We start from the raw sequence: 24,381 nt of genomic DNA, 5'->3' as shown, positions 1-24,381 counted from the left end.
ACAAAGGCAAAGCCCCAATATTAGTATAAATGTCCGTAAGATTCCGTTGGCTACTTTTTTTGACTGGAATCGTTTTAAAATGTGTCTGGTTGTGGACGGAACGATAAAGTTTTTCCGTGTGAACCCGCTGAGGTGAGGCTGCCGCCGAGCGTCGGTGACGCTGTGTGACGATGTGACCTGGAGTGTAGCTACTAACCCTTTTGACTTCACACGCAGTAGAAGATGTTTCAGTGCAACAAATAACCTTGAATTTCATATTTATTGACTTTTTTTTTTTGACTGTGTGATATTTATTTGATAGCTGATATATCGTCACTGCTGCGTTTGGTGCTCGTCAGGATTTATTAGTTGTTTAATTCATATTTTTGTTTCATGAATGTTTGGCATCACAAGGTGTATTTTGATTTTGATGAATGTTTTCTAATTACACTGTAAATGTTCTCACATGTAGGAGCTTGAATTTTTATCACAGTGGCATTTTTGCTACAAAGCCACACTATTTTGGCTTCATTTGTGTTCAGTGGCAGGAAGTGGACATGGCGTCGTCCATCTTAACGCTGCGTTCCATTATACCTCAAAACCTCGAAGCTCGGTATGACGTCAGTCACACCAGAACGACCCGAGTTGATCACGATCCAGTTGCAGCTTCCGACTCGGAGGTCGGTAAATTCCGAGATCCAACCATAATGGAACGCAGCATCATACACAGCATCTAGTGGCCATCAGAGGAACTGCACCTGTAAAGCAGCAGTATGTAAAGCTTGAGCCATGTCGTTTCATCCCCTCGGTGTAAACACATCCTGGTTTCTAACGGCTCGCAGTGTGAACGGAGCCTCAGATTCACTTCACTGGTTCATTCAAAGTTTCTGTTGGTTCAGCGTCTCCCGGCAGCGTAAATGTGCCTTCACATCGCTCTGCGATCTGGTTCCTCTGATCGGTTTCACGCTGAGTCCGGGTGCTGGTGTACACTTTATACTCTGTATGTTTTATACAGTGTGTGTGTGTGGGGGAGTGTGTGTGTTTCCAGAGAGTGAATGTGTGCATGCAGAAGAGTGTGTGTGTGTGTGTCACAGTTTTTCTCGCAGAATGTCCAACGAGTCAGCATTAGTTTGTGTTTGTGCCACGTCGTCATGGCAACAGAGACGCGCTAACGCCCCCACGGTTTAACTTTTACAGCAGTGGGCGTTTGAACTGGTTTCGGTGTCGAAAAAGTGAAACATTGTCGATGAAGAGATGAAGGAAAGAATCAGAGGTCACGAGGTCAACGTTAGGACTCTCCATAGCTGCTTCGCTACATTTGATTGACAGGTTTTTGAATATGTGAAGAATATTTGTGTTGCAAGTTGAATAAATTGCACTTTGAACACTTGAAACGTTTTGTCTGTTTATGATACGTTGCTATTTCCTTTACACTACATTCATTTTGACTCACAATCATTGAGGCAGGTAGTTTGCCTAAGGGCCAACACACTAATGACCTGGGGTTGAACCCCCAACCTTCTATACAAAAGTCAGAGGTGTAACCCACTAAACTCTCCCATCTCCTTCTCTTCTGACGTCCACACAAAGTCACAAAGTTCCTCTTTCACTTCCGTCTCTTGGTTTGTGAAATATTAGTAATCGGTTATTCTCTAACTCTGACACACAAAGACGCACAAAACCTCTCGGAAATATGACAAGTTGAATCTAAATGTTGCAACATGGACTGAATTTGTCACTTTACTTACAGTCACACCCAAAGTCAACATTCTCATAATCAGTATTATTGTCATTGTTAGGTTTACTAGTTGTAGTAGTAGTGGTAGAAGTAGAAGAAGTGGAGGCAGTGGTACTAGTGGTTGTTGTGGTAGCAGTAGTAGTAGTGGTAGTAGCAGGAGCAGTAGAAGTAGTGGTAGCAGTAGTAGAAGAAGTGGTAGTAGTAGTAGTAGAAGTGGTAGTAGTAGTTATTAGCAGTGAGTAAGTAAGTAAAATTTATTTATATAGTGCTTTTCACAGGCAGAAGTATAAAGTAATTTACAAAAGTCTAAACAATATACAATATAAACTTCTACTACTAGTAGTCATTGAAGTAGCAGTAGAAGAAGAAGTAGGAGTAGTAGCAGTAGCAGTAGTAGTAGTAGAAGTAGTAGTAGTAGTAGCAGTATTAGTAATAGAAGAAGTAGTAGCAGTATTAGTAGTAGAAGTAGTAGTAGTAGCAGAAGTTGTAGAAGTAGTAGTAGTGATTGGCCTGATGTTCCTTGAACCAACACTAGATGGCGCCTGAATCGCTTTTAGATTTGATTTCAAAATAAAAGCCTGCAGGTTTCAGTGCGGCCGTGATAGGAGACATGGAGTTGGGGGTGGGGGAGAAACAAAGAGCTCTCACTTTGCCTCAGTGTTGTGAGACCAAAAAAACAACCCAGTCAGCGCCTCAATACAGTGGACTGAATTCCTCTGTTATTCTAACATCATATATTACTACTCTGTTCCTGATGCTGCCTGTAGACTTATGTCGGAGGCTGTTGTAAACATGACACTTTAATAAATGTGCCTCTCTATATAAATAGTAATTGTGTAATTTTTTATTTTAAAACACCTGGTTCAGGTGTTTTTTGCAGAACTGTTGTATGCCACTGAACTAGTATGTGGGTGTACCTAATAAACTGACTACTGAGTGTATGTTTACACGATGTCACTGGCTGTAACTTTAACTTTTTCTCTTTGCTTGTTTTTACTTTTTACTTTTCTGTTCAAGCAAAATGACACATTTCTTAAAACTTAAATCAAATGCGAAATGTGTATAAACAAAACAAAAACATCTTGCCGCTTGTACGGTCGGGAATGCATGTCGAGCCCACAGAGTGAGACGTCGCTGCGGTCTCAGACGATCTTCGCGCGGCCGGTGCTCGCCCTCTCCCCCCCTCGTCGCGCGGCCGGTGCTCGCCCTCTCCCCCCCTCGTCGCGCAGCCGGACCACAGCGCTGCGGAGCGGGCAGCAGACGTGTCCTGCGCCGGGGACCACACGCACTGGAAAACGATCGAAAGAAAAGCGGACGCTGGGATATTAGCACCTTTGTGTCGTCGGGATCCCGGTGGGAACTCTTCTGACTGGATCTACTGCGATGAAATAGCGTCGCGAGGAGTGCCACGTCCGCGGCGGGAGAGCGAAGAGAGCCGGAGGACCAGCGAGGTAACGCGGCATCAATCTGAAAGTCCACTCGCCGCCCGCGGGTCCGCGACCCGGACTGTCGGGGCTCCGACTATGCGCTGGAGCAAATCTCAACTCTTTTAGTGTTCACGACTTTTGTGTTTATCGTCATAATTAACTTTATGATTCATCTTTGAAAAGAGTTTGCTCGAGTCTAAATAATCACAGTTTTCTGTTTCTGTCGTGGGAATTTAAATCCTCATAAAAAACCCTTGAATTCTGCGAACAGATGTGTTGGTGTTGGTGTTGGCGCCAGGTGATAGACGCCCCCCGGGCTGCGCTCGTGCAGAGGAAAAAGTTTGTGTCACTTTTTTTTTGTTTTGTTTTAGCGCCAAATCACTTTATTACAGAATCACGACATTTGCGCCGACGCGCGGTTCGACCCCGCGGGGGCTCGTCGGGAGACGTTTTTGCGTCAGTTTGGTGAACGAGAGTCGCGGGTGAACTTGCCCGGCGGTAGCCACATTCCTCGGTTAGCGCGCCGCTCCGCGCCGCTCCGCTCCGCGCCGCCGCCGCCGCCCGGTTCCCGCCGCTCGCGGGTGATTCCGGTGAGAAGTGCGAGCGACGACACGATCAGCCGTCGGTCGCCGCCTCGTCGAGTTCACCATCGCGTTGATTTTCAAATCGACCACTTCTCCCGTTGAGCGTCATCGATGCTAGCGAGCTAAAACGTCCACGTTAGCATCGCGGCTAACGCTCCGGTGGTCTATCCCCCGGAGACACAGACCCGCCGCTTGTTTTGGTGTAACAGAGGAAACGTGATGACGATGATGACGATGAAGATGACGATGATGACGATGAAGATGACTGTTGTGGTTCTTACTGGAGTTTACTCAGTTGTTTGCTTCTTTAATCACGCTGGTTGAGTTCGATGTTGTTGTTGCTGAGCTAGCTTGTTAGCGTCCCTCGGCTAACTTCACCTGGAAACAGACTTTAATTTGTTTCACCAGCTTCTTCTACACGTTGGTGTAGAAGTTTCGGGTAATCCGATTACCGGGCCGCTTGTCCTCGTTTCTCACTCGTAACATTTGTAACCAAGTACTCAACTCCACTGCGTTAAAGTACACATGTGAAGGTACTTGTACTTTGACTTGACTCCACAACAAAGACAAATACTGCACTTGTGTCACTGCTCTACGTTCATCAGGCAGCTGCAGCCACTTCAGTAGAGTTTATGAAACAACCAACTACAAGTTACAGCTGGAAGTTATGACTGGAACAAGCAACATCTGTGGAGGTGTCACTCTCTCTGGAAACAGCAACAACATTTGACCCAATAACTGATTAATACAGACGACAATCAGCAGATGAATCCATTATAGAATAATGATGATGCAACCAACGATTCTTTTTATTATTGAGAATATTGAAAAAGTCAAAATTCTCTGATTTCAGCTTGTTAAATGTGAATATGTTCTGTTTCTTTGCTCCTCTGTGACAGTGAACTGAAGATCTTTGGTGTTTGGACGAAACAAAACATCATCTCGTGGTTTGTTTTCATCATTTTATGAACCAAACAACTAATCGATTAATCGAGAAAATAATCGAAAGATTAATCGATAATGAAAATAGTCGTTAATTGCAGCAATAGATTATTTTTTTCTTGAATAATCGTTCAGTTGTTTGGTTCATAAAATGGTGAAAAATGTCGATCGTGTTTCCCAAAACCCCCACGATGATGTTTTGTTTTGTCCTCACACCAAAGATGTTCAGTTCACTGTCGCGGAGGAGCAGAGAAACCAGAACATGTTCACATTCACGAAGCTGAAATCAGACAGTTGATTTCCTGTCTCGACAGGAAGTGCGAGTGTTAGTGTTGGATCGTTGCGTTTGTGGACGACACTCGAGTTGGTCAAAACAAGTTGTTGTTGTTGTTGTTTTTAACTGGACAGCGAATCCACTTCCTCTGACGGAAATTAATCACAACGATAGAGACCGGCTCTGATTCCAGACAGTTGAAATCTCCTCCTGGTGTTTGACGCACTTGTTAAGCGTCTCTGGGGTTTTTGACAAAGTCCCTCCTGCGGTTTCAGAACCTCTCGTGTCGTCGGTTGAGTGGAGCCCGTCCACGCCATTCACGCTCACATCCGCCGCACCACATGCTAATGTCGTCTGTTTGCTAGTTAGTACGCTACAAAACGACCTAAACTGATTCCCATGAAAATTTTGAGGGGGGGTCAAAGCTCGACCGAGGGAACGACCTGATTGGATTCTAAACACGTCGACAGAGGTGTACGTTCTCCGAGCGACCTTCTTGTTACTCATGTTTTTGGCTGAAATGGTTTTGTTCCTTCAGAGACGCTCCTCTACCGTTGCTGCCTCCTCTTCCTCCTCCTCCTCCTCCCTCCCTCCCTCCCTCCCTCCGGAGGGAGATGGAGAGAGAGAGAGGGGAGGGTGGGGTGTTCAGAAATTAAAATCTAGTATTATCCATATGCCGGACAGCTGTACATTCCACAGCCAAGCCCAGGATCTGTGTTACCGAAATAACAACGGACCGACTGACAGTCGGACCGCGACGAGAGAGAGAGAGAGAGAGAGAGAGAGAGAGACGGAGAGAGAGAGAGAGAGAGAGAGAGAGACGGAGGACAACGTTTGAGAAAAATGACAAAGTGTCAATTGAGATTGACGTCGAGGTCTGACAGAGAGCGGGCAGATATTGTCAGGTTGCTTTTAACGCGTTCGGTGTGAACGCAGCACGAGTCAAACACAACCACAGAACCCAACCACTGGACTCGATGCTCGATGACCCCTGTGGTGCGTGTCACCCTCTATAGTGTCCCTGACATCAGTTGTGTGGTCGGATGCTTTGGTTCCTCCTCAGATAAACGAGACGACAACGGGCTACAAGACGACGTCCTTCCTCCCGGGGACGCAGGCGCCATGTTGTCTTGTCTGACGTCTTTGTCCACTGATTGTGTATCAGTGATCTGTCTGTATGTGTGTGTGTGTGTGTGTGTGTGTGTGTGTGTGTGTGTGTGTGTGTGTGTGTGTGTGTGTGTGTGTGTGTGTGTGTGTGTGTGTGTGTGTGTGTGTGTGTGTGTGTGTGTGTGTGTATAAACTGACCTCAGTCCTGACTCCTGACCTCTGCACCGCGAGTTAATGCTGCTGGAGTCTGGCGAGGGGACGTTGAACCTCCACAACCAGCGGCTCTAACTGAAAAAATTGATCTCAACAACTTTCCAGGTACAAAACCATGTAGCGCCGCGCTGACGTCTTTCCAGAGGTGCAGTGAAGTGAACCCTGCGGCGCTGAAACAAAAGGCCGTCGATCAATTAGTTAATGGAGATTGTTCCCGATCGTCAGTCGTTCAGTTGAAGCTGCCTTGTCGTGTTTCCTTGTAAAAAGAACCTCAGAAGTTCTGGTGACATCATTTTTTTCCAAGAACTCGCTGTGTGAATTAATTTCACTTCTCAAACCCGCGTCGCGCACGTCCGTGTGTCACTGCGTCTCCTGTCCAGAGCTGCGACTAACGATTATTCTCATTATCGATAGATCTATTTTCTCGATTAATCGATTAGTTGTTTGGTTCATTAAATGGAGAAAAATGTCGATCGTGTTTCCAAAACCTCAAGATGATGTTTTGAAATCAGAGCATTTGGACTTTTTCCCCCATAAAAACTACTTGAATCGATTCATTGATAATCACAATAGTTGGCGATTCATTCAGGAGTCGATTACTAATCGAGCTCTAGTTTTCCTGGCGGATCGGTGAAGTTGCCGTCGTATATTGGTGATGGAAGTTTTTACACTCATTAGTTTGGAGATGATTCAGTGTTTGAATAGTAAGTTGATATTTTATCTTCTCGTAGTTGTCAGTTTGACTCCCGGCTCCTCCTCCTCCTCCTCCTGCTGACGTGTTTAAATCCAGCACTTTGCTCGTTATTAAAACTTTATTGGAATTTATATCGAGAAGAAATGAAAGTGCTCACATGTTTTATTTGAATTTGGATCATCGCTCACAACCAGATGTTCTCTTCCCCTCTCTCTCTCTCTCTCTCTCACTCCTCTTCTCCTCCTCCTTTTCCATCCCTGTTTCTTTTTCCCTTCACTACTTTGTCTTCCCCTCTCTCTCTCTCTCTCTCTCTCTCTGTCTCTCTCTCTCTCCATTCCTTCCTCCTCTTCTCAGTTTCCTCTCTCCTGGGAGCGTTTCCAGTCTCTCTCTCTCTTTCCTCTGCTCTATTTCTATCCCTCTCTTTCTTCTTTATTTTTCCCTCCTCCACCTCTTGGAGTGTGTTTCCAGTCTCGGAGGCTGAGGATCAGATTACTCAGGGAGTCTCGAGGCTCTCTGGCGAGGTGGCAGTGGCGGTGGAGGAGGGAGGGAGGGAGGAGGTAGGGAAGGAGATCAGGTTTCACATCTCCAGCGCTCGACTCTGTCTGCCTCACCTCCCTCCCCCCCGGCGGCCTGGAGACAGAGTGGCTGAGCCGAGGAGGAAAACATGCAATCCACCCCTCTCCTCCTCCTCCTCCTCCTCCTCCATCCAGCCTCTCCTCTAACGCTGCAGATAAATAAAGGCAGTTAAATGGGAGCCGAGCACACAGAGGGGACGATTCTTCACCTCCTCCACCTCCTCCTCCCCCCGCCTCCATCCCTGCAGAGATATTTTATATCCTGCGCCGTGTGTTTTTTATTCTCCTGGATGTGTGGCAAAGGTGAAACGGCTTCAGGGAGCCGGCGGTTCTGTCCAGACGAGCCGAGAGACGAGGATCGGACCTGGACTCTGTGTCTCTGCCGCTTGTTGGGGAAAGTTCTGCTCAAAGATTCTGAGCTTTTGTCCACTGAGGTTTTCTGGTTCAGTAAAATACAGAGAACCTGAAACTGTCATCATGAAGTCGGTTCATGAAACACATTGTAAAATATCAGAAAATAGTCCAAAAAAACCCCCCAAAAATCTGCCACTGTATCTTCACCGCATCACGTCTCGTTTGTTCAACCGTCAAAATATTCCCTTTATTTTAACGTGAAACAAACGTTTTGAACGTTTCACCTTCAGCTCAGCAAAAACAACGGTCATACGAATCAATAAATATCCGTTAGTTTCATGTTTCTTTAACACAAAACATTTAAATGATCAGTCTGATACCAATTATAAATGGCCATTGGAAAAAATGTTGAATTGAATTATTGTCGCCTGCAGTTAAACAGAATAAACTCTGCTGTCGAGCTGCCGTTGAATATTCTCTCTCTCTCTCACTGTTTGTTCACTCGTGGCAAAATAATCTCAAATATTCTCAACCACATATTATTTTTGTCTCCTCTCTTCTCCGCCCCCTGACTCCAGCCGAGGGTCGAATCATCCTCGTGTTCCACCGTCTCCCCCGGCGTCTCCAGTCGTCCTGTAACGGTATTGATCGATCCCCGCCCCTCAAATTCACGCCGCCCCTCCCGATGAATAATTCAGAGCAGCAGAAGCGTTCAACGTTCCCGCTGGATAAAAACCCAAACATTCCCCCTTCTCTGCTGCAGTCGCTTCTATTTTAAGTCAAACCTGCCTCTCTCTTTTTTTCTTTCTTCTTCTTCTTCTTCACCCGCTGTGAAAATGAGATTATTTGTGGAGTGTGTGTGTGTGTGTGTGTGTGTGTGTGTGTGTGTGTGTGTGTGTGTGTGTGTGTGTGTGTGTGTGTGTGTGTGTGTGTGTGTGTGTGTGTGTGTGTGTGTGTGTGTGTGTGTGTGTGTGTGTGTGTGTGTGTGTGTGTGTGTGTGTGTGGTCATGTGACAGCAGAGAAGACGACTGCATTCCTCAAGAGTTCAACAATCGGAGAGGCTCTGCAGACGGCAGGGAGCGAGTCAGACCTTTATTTAGGGCTCACTCACAACAACAATGCGGTGTCCTCTGCCTGTGGTAGTCGACTGTAGTGAATAACTGTAGAACTGCTCTGGTTCTGGCTGTATCCAGTGTTCGTCTCCTGGAAGTCAAGAGCAAGATGGCGGCGCCTGAATGTTGAGATGTTTTAGCTTCATGTTTGTACAGCGGGAGGAAGAAGAGGAGACGCGTCGTCCATTTTTTAATTACAGTCTCTGTGGGCTGTTGGTCACGGTCGTGGTCGGCCATGTTTTTTGGTTAACGTGTGGCGTCTTGCACCTGGAACACCTGGAGCTCAGCGTCGGTGTATTAGCGGCATTCTCCTGATGTTAATTACTTTGTTCCTGAACAAATACTATCATCTCATATTTTGACTCTTTCTTGTAGGAAGGATTGTCGATACAAACGCAAATAACCAAGCATCTTCATCATATGAAGAACAGACAAAGATAAGAAGGTGAGAGTGGAACGAGCTCAGTCACTCAAAGTCAATAATACGAATAATAATTCAGAGTCTCTGAACCCTCGGAGCAGTAAACCTGAACCAGAGTTCCTCCTTCGCTCTCGAGGGGGATTTACTTTTTCCTTTTAATCCTCCGGCCCGAGAGGTGCAGTGATCCCTCTGAAGTGACGGTGGCCCCTGACCTCCAGTCCCGGCCCCCTGACCCCAATCGCCCCTGACTCCCTGTCAGCTCGCCAGCAACAGAGTCGTCTCCCCCCTATCAGCCTGGATCAGAGCGTCTGATCGGCTTCACGGCGCTGAAGAGATTTTTCAGACGCTCGCTGCGGTTGAGGGTGTTTTTTTTCCCCAGGATGTTTGTGAGTGGTGAGGTGAAGCCACGTGGTTTCACATGTTTCATATTTGTTTAAAAAAAATAATCTCTGAAGTTTGTGTTTGTGCAACATTTGCTTCATTCCAAAAAAGTATTATGAACATCGCTTTTTGACTGTTTTGCAGAAAAAAACAAGTCCTCGTTGTTCTTTAACATTTAAAAATATTATTAGATCAATGATAATTATGTTTCTGATGCCATGATCCTCTCTGCTCTCTGTGAAGTCAGTCATGTTTTTTTTCTTTTTGCACATATCTTAAAATGTTCCCAGATGTTTCTTGGGTTTCTTTGACCAAAAGAATTCCAAAACTCCAAAATATTCTGTTTACAAAGCGACATGACGGAAAAGAGAAGAAGCAAATCTTCTCTTCTGCAAAGGCTGGAATCTGCGAGTGTTTGGAATTTTATCTCACGCCACAAAGCAGAAGCAATTATATGTATATATTTGTTTTTCACGTAACTATGAAAGTGTGTGAGAGGAGGGATTTGAAACCAAAGATGAAAAGCTTCTGGACTTTTCTCTGACTCGTCACTTTGTCACATGGAGTCTGTGGTGAGCTGGGGAACTACAGGACGACGGTTCACAGGCCAAAACTGTGTCGCTGCAGTTTCATAAGAAACATCAAACGTCATCGCTGAGTTTTCCCACTCCTGTGAACGCACCGCCCCCCTCCTACCTCCGTCTCCTCGTCTCTGCTCTTTAATTTCCATGAGCTCTGGCTGCTGGTCGACTCTGATGGCGTTGGTTTCTCCTCCGCTCTCGTCTTCCTCTGTTGGTTTTGCGAGAGCCGCCGGCTTTAACTGCTGCGATCGGGATCTGAGCGTTTTTCGCTTCCACTTCCTGCTGGCGTCCAGCTCGCCGTGCGCCCGCACACACGACCTCTTCGAGGCCGGAACAGGCTGTAAAGTGGTGCAAATATTCAGGTGTTTCACGCAAACAACACCGGCTGATTTAACCTGTTAAGCTCTGCAGCTGCTCAGTTTGTGTTTGTGTGTCTTCATCACAGGCTGCATTCCTCCGCCTGCATGTCTTCGACGTGAGGACTGGTTGCACAGCTTTCTCCTCCGGTCGTGGTTTCACACCTTCGTCTGACACGTCGCGCACAACCCCGGCGTTTATGTTTAATCTGTGTCAGAGTGTGAACGGGCCAGAGCGACGTCACTGCAGCTGCAGCATCATCATCATCATCATCATCAGCATCATCATCATCATCATCATCATCATCTCCCCCCTCATTTTATTTTCTTAATTCTTTTTTCCAGTTTAGCAGATATCATGCGCGAAGTGAACTGAATGCCCCATTTACACCAGCAGAAGAAGACAGGATTTTGAGAATGTTTTTATTAAACAACTGCGATTAATGAAGCAGCTTCAGCGAAACTACATTAAAAAACATTTGTTTTATCCATCTAATTAGATGATTTAAAAAAAAGGCAGTTTGAACATTTCAAATTATTCCCCTGCGAACTTTCCAGTTTCCTTTGTCTTTCACAAAAAGTTTTGCATAATTTATTCGTCAACCAACACTTCTCCGCCCCCTCAGGTGGGAGGAGGTGAACCCTCTTCTCTTCGTCACGTTTCCACTCAGCTGTTAGAATTCATCAGCGTTCGCATGAAGACCGTTGGATGTGAATCAGAGCAGTTACACTTCAGTTCATCCTCGTGTGTGGGACAGAGCGGGATCTGTTATTCCTTCCGTCTCTCTCTTGTTCTTGGCACTGCCTCTTCACCCATAAATGAAGAGTGTGTGTGTGTGTGTGTGTGTGTGTGTGTGTGTGTGTGTGTGTGTGTGTGTGTGTGTGTGTGTGTGTGTGTGTGTGTGTGTGTGTGTGTGTGTGTGTGTGTGTGTGTGTGTGTGTGTGTGTGTGTGTGTGTGTGTGTGTGTGTGTGTTGGACAGGGAGGCAGCAGCTGTTTTTTCGCCAACCTCGTGACCGCTCTCAGCCCCCGTCTTCGGACATCTATTTTCTCCTTGTCTGTTCTATAATAAATCAGCGGCTGAATCCGCATCGCTGTTTTTTTAATATTTTTTCTCCAATCCCGTGGGGTGGAGCTGAAAACTCTCTCTCTCTCTCACACACACACACACACACACACACACACACACTGTGGAGCTGCAGGACGGCTCATCAGCACAGTTTTCCACACCGTCTTCAGGACATTTTCCAGCTGAGCGTGTTGGCTCTGGCGTCGGCGGGGCGGAGTCGTGTGAAGTCAGAGCGTCCTCGCACGTTTGAAACGTCCGTCCCCAGATCGTACAGAGTTTTTACACCGGACTTTCCTGCTCCCGAGGATGAGCCCCGTTAGTAACGACCCTGTGATCTTTCCTCTAGCTCGACCGTCAGGACAAGATTTTAATTTTTTTATCTCCACATCTAGTTAAAAGTTAAAAGTACATTTAAAAGTATTTCGGGTCACAGCAATTATGTCACTCAGTGATTGTAGTCTTTGAAGTGGAAATAGTTTCCGTTAGTATTAGAAGCTGTAGTAGAAGTAGTCTTTGTAGTACTTTGTTGTATTCCATGTAGTAGTAGTAGTCTTTTGTTGTAGTTGTAATTGTGTGTTTCTGCAGTAGTTGTGGTGGTTGTAGTAGTTTGCAGTAGTGGTTGTAGTAGTTTGCAGGAGTAGTTGTGGTGGTTGTAGTAGTTTGCAGGAGTAGTTGTGGTGGTTGTAGTAGTTTGCAGGAGTAGTTGTGATGGTTGTAGTAGTTTGCAGGAGTAGTTGTGGTGGTTGTAGTAGTTTGCAGGAGTAGTTGTGGTGGTTGTAGTAGTTTGCAGGAGTAGTTGTGGTGGGTGTAGTAGTTTGCAGGAGTAGTTGTGGTGGTTGTAGTAGTTTGCAGGAGTAGTTGTGGTGGTTATAGTAGTTTTCCAGTAGTAGTTGTGGTGGTTGTAGTAGTTTTCCAGTAGTAGTTGTGGTGGTCGTAGTACTTTGTAGTAGTAGTTGTGGTGGTTGTAGTAGTTTTCCAGTAGTAGTTGTGGTGGTTGTAGTACTTTGTAGTAGTAGTTGTGGTGGTTGTAGTACTTTGTAGTAGTAGTTGTGGTGGTCGTAGTACTTTGTAGTAGTAGTTGTGGTGGTCGTAGTACTTTGTAGTAGTAGTTGTGGTGGTCATAGTAGTTTGCAGTAGTAGTTGTGGTGGTTGTAGTACTTTGTAGTAGTAGTTGTGGTGGTCGTAGTACTTTGTAGTAGTAGTTGTGGTGGTCATAGTAGTTTGCAGTAGTAGTTGTGGTGGTCCCAGTAGTTTTTCTGTAGAAGTTATGTTCCTACAGTTGTAGTTGTAGTGGTTGTAGTAGTCTGTTGTTGTTGTAGTACTAGTAGTAGTATTAGTCAAAGTAGTAGTCTGTTGTTGTAGAAGTCTTTTGTGACTGCTGCTGTTGTTGTTGTAGTAGTAGTAGTGGTCTGTTTTGTAATAGTATTGGTCGAAGTAGTAGCTTGTTGTAGTAGTAATAGTCGTAGTAGTAGGTTTGTGGTGTTAAGGTTGAAACAGTCCAGTTTTATTTTGAAAGTTCAGCTTCCTGCTGAGAGTCATCGGCTGCTGTTTGTCTGTCTCTGCTCTCTGAGAGTGAATATTAACTCCCTCCTCCTGACGTCTGCTCCTGGACTAAAGAAAGCTTCCTTTGACCAGCTCCTCACAGCCAAATGAAAAGGTTTCTGTGTTGAGGACGAGGACGACTCGCCGACTGTCGGCCACACTGCTCCACTTATCTCCTCACAACCGGCATAAGGCCACGGACACACTGGCATCAGCACTGATCTAAAGACAGAGCCCACTCATTGGTCTCCAAGTCTTTAGGATGAGTCCTTGAGGGGGCAGACGAAAGGATGCAAGGAGCCTTCAAGTGTCGATCCCTAGTCCCTGAGGGGCTCTCAAGAGTCTTGGGAGAAGTTTTAATCAGATCATGAGGCGGGTTTCAGTCAGATATAGGATGCAAGGAGTCAGAGATAGGATGTGACAAGTCAGAGATAGGTTTCAGTGGACTTTCATGAGGTTCCCATGGCCGGTCTGGTCAAACAGTGTTTAACAGAGTGGCGTTAGATGGAGTTAGGTTCTTCAGAGCTCAATGAAGGTTCCGTTGGTTCCTCGGACGGCACCAGGAGCCTTGAACAAGTCCATCAGTCCTTGAGCGATTGTAGTGGTCTTCAAGGGTTTTACAGACGCACTGATGCATGCTGGGTGTTCTGTTGATCCATTGATCGACTGGACTTTCGAGAGGTTCCCAGGGTCCTTAATGTTGTTCTTGGGATCTTTGTGATGCTTCTCCTGGATGTTGATTGTGTTCTAAGAGCTTTTTTTTTTTAAGAGGTTTCCTGGAGAGGGGACTCCATGGTCCTTGATTGATTCAAGGAGTTTGTTAAGGGCATTCAGTTGATTCTTAAGGGTTTCCCTGGCAGCGAGAGGACTTCTTAGATGTTCAACAGAACAGACATTATAACAAAACGGTCCTGTTTAGTAATTATATTTGAGAACTTTTTCTCTGTCAGATGTTCCTTTCAATATTTCTTCTACACGTTCATTTCTGTATTGGACCGGATCTCTGCGTTGGCTTGCGTCACTCATCCTACATATGTACCTGGTGTCACACCTGACGGCAGCGATTCTTCGCTCGTGTCGGTTAAGGATTCTCGGTCACTTAAACGCCAAAATAGATTTTCCTGCTCCTCTGGACTGATCACGAAGCTGCGGTTGTTCCAAGTGGAGCAGAGAACCGTTAGATAGGGAACATGTTTGTGATCGTGATGAGGAAATATTATATCTCAAAGTCTTGATGTGTTCTGCAATTATTTTAATGTTTGGTTCTTCTTCTTGTCTTTATTTCAGGTTGGCCGTCATCATGTTGTCCTGATCTGACCGGCCTCCTCTGCTTCAAGACTACGTTTCCCATGGAGCCGTGCGCCGACACACACGATGTTCAACCATGGAGCCACCAGTCAGGTATGGACACACACACACACACACACACACACCGCACCACACCACACCACACACACACACACACACACACACACACACACACACACACACACACACACAGTTCCAGCTCAGTTCCCTGCAGTCAGTGTGTAACGTCTGCCGGATGTTTATTGTGGTCTCATGAAAAACATTACTGGTTGGCTTTCTGCTCCTTTTGACAGACTCACACACACACACACACACACACACACAAAGAGAGAAAATGTAAACATTACTTTTTTTGTGCACAGGCACACCGGTGATTACTCCTTTAAACTTGATTATCCAATCCCATCCCCTGCCTTTTGAGGAGATTAACCTTTGACCCCCCTGGGCTGAAGTGATGTCAGCGCAGGCCAATCAGGAGGCCTCCTTGCTTTCTAATTGCAGGCTCTGATTGGGTCATTTGAGCTGTCGTCTGGTTTGATTAATAACCACAGTGCAGGGGAGCAGGAAGAGCGCTGATTACACAGAGCCAGAAGGTGGTGTGTTTGTGTTTGTTTGTGTGTGTGTGTGTGTGTGTGTGTGTGTGCGTGTGCGTGAAGTAATGCCTTGCAAAGAGAAAGAAACTGTGTATTTGTGTGTTATAGGTGGAGTGTTTCAAAGAAATGTCTGGAATGTGTGTATGTGTGTGTAAAAGGTTGTGTCTCCTTTTTGAGGCTGGACGATATTATAATATTATCTTTACATATCCATTGACTTTGATAGTTATTCGACAAACACGTCTGACAGCTCTAAAGAGGATAAGAAACTCATTCACAGTGTGATTAGTTGAATCAAACTGAATGTAAATATAAAACTCCAGAGTTGCACCTTTGTAATTTTGAGTTGCTGTGATTTATTCGTTCAGTGTTTTAGAGCTAAAGAGTTAAGGTGATCAATGCCACAGAGTTTTTGAAACGTAGCCGCTAGGTAGTTCTTCCATTGCTACATGCTAAAGTTATTATTAACAGCCGTGCACTTAAGTCTCTTTCCGGAGGAATCGTTTCCTGACGAGCTGTTTCTTCATCGTCCAAACTCTTGTTGCCGAGTCAACGGAGATGCTCTCGTGTTCTTAAAAAGGTTCAAATCTTTTGCTCCGCTGATACCCGGAGGGAAAAACGTCTGTCTTCCTTTTCTTTAAGCACGTGACTGTGTGAACGTTGAGACGAGGCAGATCGGTGCCTTTGTTTCAAACAGAGTCGTCCAGTCTGCAGCAACAAATCACTCCCATATGTCCTCCGCTGCCCCGCCCCCTCCCCCCGCCGCTCGCCGCCCAGAACACTTCACCACCAGCAGCTCGGCCCGGTTGGATCACACCGGCCCGGCTCATCTCTAAGTTCTACCTGCTGACCTGCGACGGTTCCTTTTCAACTACGGTTCATTTCAACCTTTGTAACTATACAGCCGAAAATTGAGGAAATGACAAATCACACTATTTCAACACATTGATGCAAAAATCAACAATAATATGTTAAAGTTCTCAATGACGTTGTCCGGCAGCAGATTGAATTCTGGACCAATCAGATGACTTCCTGATAACTCTATTAAAAAGAACTAGATTTCCATTTAAAGATTTATGCACCATGAACATAAATCAAGCTACTGTTGCTCAGTATATGTTTATTTTACGAATGTTTGTATCCTCATATGAATGGGATTAAAATGAAATCAAGTTGTTTTCATTTTATTATCTTTATTCATTTTAGATTCCTTCATAAATGTCGCTGACACAGCTCTGAGCAGGAGCTGAAGGAATATTCTCCTCCCAGAGGAAAGTTGTCATGAGTCAGTTGTGTATATATAACGATGCCTTCATGAACACGTACGATGTGGTTAAAGAGAGAATCGAGAATTGAATCAGTTTGTGGAAATAGTCACGTGAGGTCGAGCGCCGTGTTGCTGATCTGATCGACGCCCGTCGCTCGCCGGGGTCTGGATTCTGCTGTTTATCAGAAAACTCTGCAGTCGGGTCATAAATTCCTCAGACGCTCCTGTGACTGGTTTATGATTCACTGTGGTGGTGAGCTTCACTCCTCCTCCTCTTCCTCTTCCTCCTCCAGGTGACCGTTGACTGAGCAGATGTCAGTGTTTGTTCTGGACGGAGCCGCAGTCGGCACAAAGCAAACTGCACTGTTGCAATTTAGTGCAACATTAAAAAAAAGAAATTCGGGGGAATCCATAATCTGTGGTGATTGATCCCAAATGTGGAGCTTCAGCTCAACAACCTCAGACTGAAGCGCCGTGTTTGTTCGGATCATTTCAACTCTCCAGACGAGAAGTCGTCAGGAACATTTAAAATCAGTTTCTTATCCGTTTTTTATGTATATTCTGTATTTACGTACGTTTAAAACGCATCACTGTGTTGCTATGGTTACAGCTGCCGCTTAGACACAGAGGCGCTTTGTAAACGTTCTCTTCCTGATCGGTTCTTCCTCGTCGTCGCTCCGAGAAAATAAAACCCCTTCTCTGACTTTCTCACCACCGCTGTTCCTCCTTCGAGCAACTGACTGCAGAGGAAGACGATCTACTTCGTGTTTACACCTGAGTGGTCACATGACCTGTGTTTTTTCAGGTGTTCGTACGTACGGAGATATGTACTGATAAATAGCGTTTACTAACGTTAGTCCGGATGTGGTTTGTGGTTTGGGAGAAGCTTTGTCAAGTCTGACGATATATAATATATCTTGGTCTCGGAGATTTTCACCTTCACAATGATAATTTAAAGCCCGTTACACACACACACACACACACACACACACACACACACACACACACACACACACACACACACACACACACACACACACACACACACACACACACACACACACACACCTTAACGTTCTGCTTTCCCCTCCACGTTTATTCTCATTCCACATCTGACAAAAACCTCACACGGCTCGGTGGCTTGGCTTTAGTTTCCGAGGCAACACGTGGATTGAACCATCAGGCCTCCCGTCCAGCCTCTGACCAGACCACCCACCCACGCACACACGTACACACTCACACAGACACGTACACACTCACACACACATGTACACACTCACACAGGGCCAGTTTTCTGTCAGCTACAATTACAGTTATATTTCAGTTTGGTGTTTTATGTCTTGGTGGGAAGTCGTCTGCGTCTCCAGTCTCTTCCTAGTTTCCTCTCCGTCATACTGGGATCAGACCAGTCGCAGCATCAGCAGCAGCAGCTCATGCAGAAAATTCCTCCTAGAGGGAAACTTTGAACATCAGAGTGTGTATTGGCTCTGGTGAGAGGACGCTCGGTTTGAAATGATTGACAGCACAAGAGGGTGGGAACTTGCGGAAGCTGAGAGCGAGGAGGACGCTATCAGAGCGGCCACTTCCTGGTGTGTGTGTGTGTGTGTGTGTGTGTGTGTGTGTGTGTGTGTGTGTGTGTGTGTGTGTGTGTGTGTGTGTGTGTGTGTGTGTGTGTGTGTGTGTGTGTGTGTGTGTGTGTGTGTGTGTGTGTGTGTGTGTGTGTGTGTGTGTGTGTGTGTGTGTGTGTGTGTGTGTGTGTGTGTGTGCTTTTCCATTACCTGTTTCTCACACTCCGGCAACATTTTGAGTGGGAAGGAGGGAAGAGGAAAAGGAGTTGGGCTGGTATTGATAAGCAGCTGATAATCAGTAGAAGATTTGAATAAGTCAGTCGATTAGTCCACAGAAGATCAATCGGCATCGATTCCATTGTTGGCGTCATCCCGTCAGTTGCTTGTTCCTGTTCCTCCGACATTATTTTTTTTACAGTTTTTTAAAAGAAAATATTTTGGATTTTTTTTAATTCTCTAGTCTTGGCTTCTTCACATTTATTCAACTGATGGCTGTTTTATCACTCTGTGTTGAATATCTTTGTGTTTTTGACAGTTGATCCAGTCAAATATGATAAGAGATGTTCCGATTGTAATACCGGTTTGAGAAATGTCCCCGATGCCTCTGAAAATGCAGAATCATGACGAGCATACAAGGATTCATCGATAATGTAAAATTAATTTTTTTATAGTCGCAGCCTTACATTTGCTTCATGACTTCCTGGTGTGTCTCCAGCAGCAGCAGCAGCAGCAGCTCACTGGTTTTTACTGGGGGGCCTGTGCTGGGAAACCCATCCTGCGTCCACTCCACTCTCATCAGTGTGATTTATGATCATAATGCTGTTTTTATGGTCTGAGTGTATTTGTTTTACGACTCAGTGGCTGTAGGACAAAGGCGACACTGTGCCAGTGATGGATAGACCCGTTTCTATGGCGATTAGAGCGATTAAAAAACACCTTCAGGGTCTTAAACCACGCCGTGGCGCTTTTATTACTTTTATGACTCGCTGACCAGACGACTCCACGTCTGACGAGTCCAGCGGCATCAGCGGCGACGTTAATGGATTATTCTCTGTCTGTAATTGGTTCATATCGATGTAGATCAGCCGAGACCGTGTGTCAATAATGTTCACTTTACATGTCGCAACCTTAAACCTGTGCGACGCCCCGGTGGATGCTGGGTAATCTGTGCTGCTGAAATAACCAAGTAAATCTTCCTCCTCCAGTTTGTAACCGCAGCTGCTCAGCAGTTCTATAACTGAAAACGAAGAAGACAAAGGAAACTGCTCAAGTTAATATAATCGCGTCCTAATTGTCAAATGTCAAGAAACATCACTTAAGGAAACACAGAACAAATTCCTCAAATTTGAGAAACTGACTGAAGTAAATATTAAATAACATCATTATCCGATGCTTCCGAGCAGTTTGTCCATTAACAGTTTCATAATCTCAATTTCTTCTTCGGTTGAAGCCCTCGTAAAATATAATAATATAATAATATGTAGTAATTGTCGTCCTGAGGTTTCCAACTTAATTAAACTTTTAATGTTGTTGAGCAAAGATTGTGTCAGTTAAACAGATGTTAATAATTTATTTCTAAGAGAAGTTACCTGTTAATATTAAACACACATGGTTGTAGGTTCGATTCCCAGTGTGGCAGCCGAACCAAGAAGATTTACTGTTCTGTTGATCATATAAATAAAATCATCCCGTCCTCAACAAACTCCAGAAGAAGAAGATGTGGGGATTATATAATGAAGAAGAGGAAGATGAAGATAAAGGAGAAGACAGGTAGAGGATGCAGGGAGGAAGAGGCCCGCAGGCCTCGGGGCATTCTGGGTATTCTTATGCTAATCCATCGCCGGGTATGAGGCGCAGAGCGGCCGAGCAAACAATGGCAGTGGAGCCAGAAAGTCTGGCCTGCAGTCTCCCAGGCCCTGAAAGGCATGTCGGGCAGGGAGGCTGCTGCTGCAGCACCCAGAGGCCTGGCTGCAAGGAGGGGGCCCCTGGAGGGGCCGGGGGAACGGGGCCAAGATGGAGGGAGAGAGGGAGGGAGGGGAGAGAGAGGAGAGGAGAAAATGAGAAGCAGCAGGGAGGGAAGAGGAGGAGGAGGAGGGAGGAATACGGGAACCTGGAGAGGGGAGAAAGATGAGGGGGAGGAACAGAGTGAAAGAGGAGGAGGGAGCGAGAACACAGGAGAAGGAAATGAAGAAGGGACGGAGCTGAAGAGAAAGAGAAAGAGAAGGAGAAAATATGATTCTGGATATGGGAAAGTGATGAGGTGGAAACTACAAACAGTCCAAACATCATGAAGATGATTTTCTTCGAGCAACGTTCCCGGTTTAACTCTCATTAATGCGCACAGATGATGAAAGTGGGTATGTTGGTTGATTGCTTATGTCTGTGACATGATACACGTAATAACACTGCAGGAACCGTGGACAGGAGATGCTCATTGAGAATCGTTACGTTTTTAAGTTTTCTCCAGTGTCAAAGTAAATCCATCGATATGCCGCCAACCAGAAACCGCCGATAGCTATATATGTAAAAGTGCCAAAACACAAAAAAAGGTCTTTAACACAAAGACAAAAAAGGGACAAAATAAGTAGAACCAATTATTTTTCCAAAGTAAAACCAATGAAAGTAAGAAAAACCCGTCAAATGAGAAGATCCAAGAAGCTCAGAGTGAAAATGACACCTGAGCAAATTAAATCAAAACATAAATAAACTAATAATAAAACTGTTTTTATGAATCTGTATTTGCCAGATTCCTTAACTGGTTATTTTAATAGAGGTATTACTTTATTCAGCCATAATGTATCTTCATAAGGCTACAGACGAGGAGCTGGAGATGAAACGGTCATTTACGTGTGTATGTATAATACACGTGTAAAAACAAACAGTCCGACCACGTTAATATTCTCTCCACCAGCGCTGATCTCAATCTCCCTCATTACTGGATTTATTTGTGGAGCTCAGGAGCTGCAGGTCCCCGGCCGGTCGTCCAATCAGGCCCCAGCATCATTTATTTAGTCTGCTGCTGTTCGTCCAGAGCAGGAAGAGGAGACACATTAAGGCTCGATTGTTGATGTCTGCCCCCCCGATGCTGCCGGGATGATCGTTAATAACCTGCAGAATTTGTTCAACAAGCTGTACAGTTAGTAAATCAGATGTACATCAAAGTGTAAAACATTTTTTGAAAACGCCGGCATATTTTTGTCTCCTTTACCTCTAACGAAAAAAGTAATAAATGGGCCTCGGTGACCATATCATCATGTTGCCATGGAGACATTTTTTTCCGGACAAAATGTAGATGGGGTCGGACTGTCCTTGATTATTGTCCAGCCAAAGCTTCCAGTTTTTATGTTTGTTTTTTTTATCCAGTGGAAATTGTTTCTGGCACCAGCATTGACGAATAACTTAACATCAAGCCATTGTGGGAATCGAACCTGTGACCCCCCTGTAGTGTCAGTGTCTCATCGCTCTGCTTTCTCCTGACCAAAACAAATCCAACGGGCCGGAGTTAAAACGGAGACTAATCCTGGTAATAATGAAAAGTAATCGCAGCGTAACTCTTTACGTTATTGAACTCTTCATGCGTAATATCATTTTACCTGATGGGTTTTATGGCGACTACGTCTCCAGCCAAATGAAAAGTTATTGTAGCCCGAAGCCGACGGCTTCTCTCTAAGTCTAACAAGAGCTCTGCTTCTTCTTCAAGTCTTAACCCACTTGCTTTGGTTTCGATCCCACCAAATTTCCCAACATCCCCGGAGAGGTGCGACCTCAAATTCCTTCCCCTGTTGGGGGGGCGGCCTGCTACGGCTCAGCGGTTCCCTATAAAGGCCGTTTATTCTGTACAGGTGGGACCGCTAACAATACGACCTTTCATTCCCGTCACGCCGAATGTTCCTGCACCAAGACTCTGATGTCACGTCCAAGCTAGCCGCCGCCGCAGCTACGCAACATTAACCGAGGAGACGGAGGACGAGGGAGGCGGGACGGACCAGTGGACACGGGGTTGAATCCCACAGAACAGACACTGACGTGAGGGGGGCAGGCCCGGTTGATATCAAACCTTTATTCGTATCAATCAGCTTTAGTTTTCTGTCGGTAGCTTCGTTTGTATCAAACCTTTATTCGTAGTGTCAGCGTTTTATTTTTCGTGACCTCGACCTCTGAACATCTGCGTGTTCCCAAACCTCTTAACCTGCCGTGACCACGGAGATGTACGTGAGGAACACGAGTCGGAGGGAAACCAGACTCTGGAATCTGGGTGAAACAAAACAAGAGTCACCGTCTGCTGCTGCTGCTGAAGGGGGAAGAAGGAGTTAGTTGTTCGACTGAGGAACGAGACGCAGACGAGTCCGAACACGAACTCGCAGGAGGAGGAGGAGGAGGAGGAGGAGGAGGAGTGAAAGTTACCCGACACTTCTGGAGAATCTGTTTTTACTGTGTGTGTGTGTGTGTGTGTGTGTGTGTGTGTGTGTGTGTGTGTGTGTGTGTGTGTGTGTGTGTGTGTGTGTGTGTGTGTGTGTGTGTGTGTGTGTGTGTGTGTGTGTGTGTGTGTGTGTGTGTGTGTGTGTGTGTGGTCATCATACCTTGGTGTTTTCAAAGGGAAGTGGATGTGTTGTTTGGTGTGTATGTGTGTGTGTGTGTGGGGAGGAGGGAGGAGGCGTGTGCTTCCTGTCGGGCTTCCTGAGCCTGCCTCGTCTTGCCCTCCATCCCTCCCTCTGTCGTGTGAGTGTGAGTGTGTGTGTTTTATCTCCCCGAGCTGTTGTTGTTGTTGTCCGTGTCTAAATGGTGCGAACAGCCCCCCCAAAAAACTCCAGGTTTTTGTAGTGGCAGCGAGGTAAAGATTCCTCCACTTTCTGTTAACGACACAGCGACGCCAACATGCAGACAAGTGTGTGTGTGTCTGTGAAGCTCTCACAGACACACACACACACACACACACACACACACACACACACACACATGCCATAATCCTGTCTTTATTTCCCCCCTCTCTCTCTCGTGCCACATTCCTTATCTGTTCTCCTGGGTGTAAAAAAGTGTGTCTGCAGACTTGAGCATTTGAATTCAGTTTCTTCGCAAAAACATGAGATGTTTAGAGTTTGTGTGTTGGTTTGTTTGGGGATGTGACGCGTCTATGAACCAACAGTGCTGCAGGAGAAAGTTCAGACTTGTTTGTCTCCGTCCGACCTGCAGCAGACATTCACTACTGCTGCTGCAGTTGATTTTCACCTCATCCAACCGATGTTTGCTGCTTGTAAACCTCCAGTTTTATTTTTTGAAAACCCAAGTTCGTGGAGATGGATTTCATCTTGAGATTCTCCGTCATCCGGGTTGTGGTCGTCGAAGAACAGTTGAATTGAGTTCAACTGGACTTGACTCAAACGTCTGCGCGGTGGTGATGTCACTCACTGCTCCCGGCTGTTCTATAGGAAGTCGTCTGAGTTGTCAACTGACCCCGAGTGCAAACACCCTCAAGATTCCAAAAACAACGTTTTTTTCTACACTTTGCCCTGAGGCGACAACGTCCGGGAGCGCTAACGAACCACGTGACATCCAGACCAGTTGCCCCACGATTCAAGTTTTTCTTGGAAAACGGCTTCGCAGCACCTCGTGGATCTCTGGTGGTGTTGAGCGAATGGAGTTCGCCGATTGACGGAGGTGATTTTTGTCATTTTGTTTGGCTAATTTTACCTGTCGGGCACCAGGTGGAGGACCTGGCAGTTGGGAGTTGGGCCACACATCTCTGGAGACGCTCCGGGCTGCTTCGCCTGTGCCTACCCCTGAGCTCGATCTGTTCGCTTCCAGACTTGAACGTGACGTCACTCAGCAAAACTGTGACACTAACACACGAGGACCCGAACGCTGCTGGTGACGTTCTGCCTTAAAAAGTCTCTGTAATAAGAAAAAAGGCCCTTTGGTCTTTGTGTGTGTGTGTGTGTGTGTGTGTGTGTGTGTGTGTGTGTGTGTGTGTGTGTGTGTGTGTGTGTGTGTGTGTGTGTGTGTGTGTGTGTGTGTGTGTGTGTGTGTGTGTGTGTGTGTGTGTGTGTGTGTGTGTGTGTGTGTGTGTGTGTGTGTGTGTGTGTGTGTCCACGCCTCCTCGGCCAGAGATGTGTGAAAAGTGGGTCACAGGTCGGACCTCTGTGTTCCCCCTCCTGGGCAAATGAAAAGTGACAGACGCCGGCTGCACATTGTCGTCCCCCCGCCTCCCGGTCCAATCCCTCTTGGCGCTCCACACTAATTGCGACATGCCGTTATTAGCGCTGCGCAGGTCCAGCGCTTGTAATTGCGCTAACATCCCCC

At 45.9% G+C, this 24,381-nt stretch overlaps 1 protein-coding gene across 3 annotated transcripts in view; it reads left to right on the top strand.

The window, feature by feature from the left end:
* Window positions 1-2,927: 2,927 nt before the first annotated feature.
* Window positions 2,928-24,381, top strand: part of LOC118283555 (bone morphogenetic protein receptor type-1A) — a 34,058-nt gene continuing 12,604 nt past the window's right edge. Inside the window, exons 1-3 of one of the 3 annotated variants that reach the window (XM_035605665.2) lie at window positions 2,928-3,168; window positions 9,375-9,444; window positions 14,636-14,749. The gene's annotated coding sequence lies outside the window, so the exon portion shown is untranslated. Of the gene's footprint in view, window positions 3,169-6,246; window positions 6,370-9,374; window positions 9,445-14,635; window positions 14,750-24,381 lie in introns of those variants that run through there. The other 2 variants (XM_035605664.2, XM_035605666.2) reach the window with 2 other exon arrangements.

Source organism: Scophthalmus maximus, chromosome 10, assembly GCF_022379125.1.
Source record: "Scophthalmus maximus strain ysfricsl-2021 chromosome 10, ASM2237912v1, whole genome shotgun sequence".
NCBI classification, from domain to species: domain Eukaryota; kingdom Metazoa; phylum Chordata; class Actinopteri; order Pleuronectiformes; family Scophthalmidae; genus Scophthalmus; species Scophthalmus maximus.
The sequence above is the reverse complement of the archived record's forward strand: the minus strand, read 5'-3'. Positions and strand labels throughout refer to the sequence as shown.